The 2,508-nt window shown below is 38.9% G+C and overlaps 1 non-coding gene across 1 annotated transcript; it reads right to left on the reverse strand.

The window, feature by feature from the left end:
- Nucleotides 1-1,564: 1,564 nt before the first annotated feature.
- On the reverse strand, nt 1,565-1,671 carry LOC118849263. The gene has a single exon (XR_005010315.1). It is a non-coding gene; the product is annotated as a U6 spliceosomal RNA (small nuclear RNA).
- Nucleotides 1,672-2,508: the final 837 nt, after the last annotated feature.

Raw genomic sequence — 2,508 nt, forward strand, 5'->3', positions numbered from 1 at the left:
AAAAGAGCTTTGCAATTTCCCAAAAGCAAGTCAGCCTGCTTTCCTCCATCATCTAGGTGGTGCCATGTACAGAGTGATGGACATGGAGTCAGGAAGACCTGAACTCAAATCTGGCCTCACATAGTTACTAGGTATGTGAACCTAGGCAATCATAATCTCTGTTTCAGCTTTCTCATCTGTAAAATGGGGATAATAATGACACCTATGTCCCAGGGTAGTTAGGAGGGCTGAATGACATATTTGTAAAGCACTTTGCAAACCTTAACGCTAGCTATATAAATACTAACTATTTTTAAGGACTAGCTATTTCAAGCTCATCATCCATCTATATTGTTTGTTCCACATAAGCATATTGTTGGACAAGTTCTGCAGTGTGTCCTTACAAATCCATATTGAAACCCAAGCAATAAATATTCTTTATCCACTTAGTATTTTCTGGACAGATGATCAGGCCAAAGTCCTTTGAATGATGACATGTCTTCCAGAATGATCTGTAATGTATTGGGGTTTGATGCCATCAGCACTATGCCTTCCACAAATAGAAGCATCAGGAATGTCTCACCCATTCATAGGGAATCCCCTCTTGACCTGGACTTCAGCTGGCTATTCTCCATCAGAGTGGCAAACAAACATTTCCTTTTTTTATGCCCTGCTTGATATTTATGATTAGAGGGTTATTGAATAGGCTTAATCTTGAATGATCTTAATAAATGGAAGGGTAGTACTTTGCTATAAAAGAGCTTGTAAGGTAGTATTTTGTTCTACAGAATCAAATGATTATATCCTCTATGTCTTTCAGGTAATTGTGAGAGAGTAAATATGTGGTCCATTTTTGAGTATTGTTTGCATATGCCTGCTACGTCCTGTAGTCATCTCAATGAAGATGCCCTTGATTGGTTTACATAGAATTCTTTTTTTTCTCAACAATTACTTTATTATTTAATATTTTAGTTTTTAACATTGATTTCCACAAGATTTTGAGTTACAAATTTTCTCCCAATTCTACCCTCCCCACCACTCCAAGATGGCATATATTCTGATTGACCCATTCCCCAGTCAGCCCTCCCTTCTGTCACCCTACCCCCCACCCTCCCCTTTCCCCTTACTTTCTTGTAGGGCAGGATAGTTTTCTATGCCCCATTCCCTATATATCTTTTTTCTCAGTTGCATGCAAAGCAACTTTTTTTTGAGCATCTGCTTTTAAAACTTTGAGTTCCAAATTCTCTCTCCTTTTCCCTTCCCACCCACCCTCCATAAGAAGGCAAGCAATTCAACATAGGCCACACATGTATCATTGTGTAAAATACTTCCACAATACTCGTGTTGTGAAAGACTAACTATATTTCCCTCCATCCTATCCTGTGCCCCTTTATTCAATTTCCTCCCTTTACCCTGTCCCTTTTCAAAAGTGTTTGCTTTTGATTGCCTCCTTCCCCTATCTGCCCTCCCTTCTGTCATCCCCCCTTTTCATCTCCTTCCCCCTACTTTCCTGTGGGGTAAGATACCTGATTGAGTGTGTATGTTATTTCCTCCTCAGGTCAAATCTGATGAGAGCAAGATTCACAAAAATATGGAATGCTTCACGAATTTGTATGTCATCCTTGCATACTGGCCATGCTAATCTTCCCTGTATCGTTCCAATTTTAGTGTATGTACTGCTGAAGCAAGCACTACATAGAATTCTTATAAAGATTTTGGATAGATGGGAGAGTAGGTATATAGGCTGGTGGTTAATGTCGCTCCCATTGACCTTTTAAAATACTTACAAAGCCTGAGATTTTTTTCTCCACCCCTTGAGTATCTTCCATACCTTCAGATAGTGTATATATTAGTCTTCCAATGCCCTCACAGTTCTATCATCTCCAGCATGCATCTCCTCTCTCTATAAACTGCCTTTCTCCTCTGTTCTTCTTAGTACCATTTCTACCACCTCTTAAGTAATTTGGGGACTGTGATGTCAGGGATAATGTAAAGTTCAGTCCTAGTAATGGACTATCTGTCTGTTTTCTAAGATTCAACTTAGCTCCATTCAGAAGCTCATTCTTTTGTTGATTACAGGCTAATAAACTTTTCAGCCTTTACTGCTCTCAACCACACACTAAGTTTTAGAGAGATTAATGTGGGTGTTGGTGGGGGAAGTATGCACAATGCAAAATTAAAGATCACTGGCATATTGAAATAAGTGGAATGTTCTACTTGGGGACAAAATCAACTTCACAAAAACAATGTTGAAGTGGCATGGCTAAATTTCAGTTCCTGTGAAAAAGATTTAGAGTTTTGAGTGGATTTCAAATACAATATGACTCAACGGTATGTTTTGGCACACAAAAAACCTGTTGCTATGCTAGGATGCATTATTCAGAAAAATCATAGTATGCACAAGAGGATGATGATAATCCTAATGCATTTTACCTTGGTCAGAGCCTATCTATAATGCTGTCTGCTGTTCTAGATACCACATTTTAGGAAGGACAATGACACATAGAAGAGGTGAAACAGGTGTGCCAG

The sequence above is a fragment of the Trichosurus vulpecula genome, chromosome 4 (genome assembly GCF_011100635.1).
Source record: "Trichosurus vulpecula isolate mTriVul1 chromosome 4, mTriVul1.pri, whole genome shotgun sequence".
Taxonomy (NCBI): domain Eukaryota; kingdom Metazoa; phylum Chordata; class Mammalia; order Diprotodontia; family Phalangeridae; genus Trichosurus; species Trichosurus vulpecula.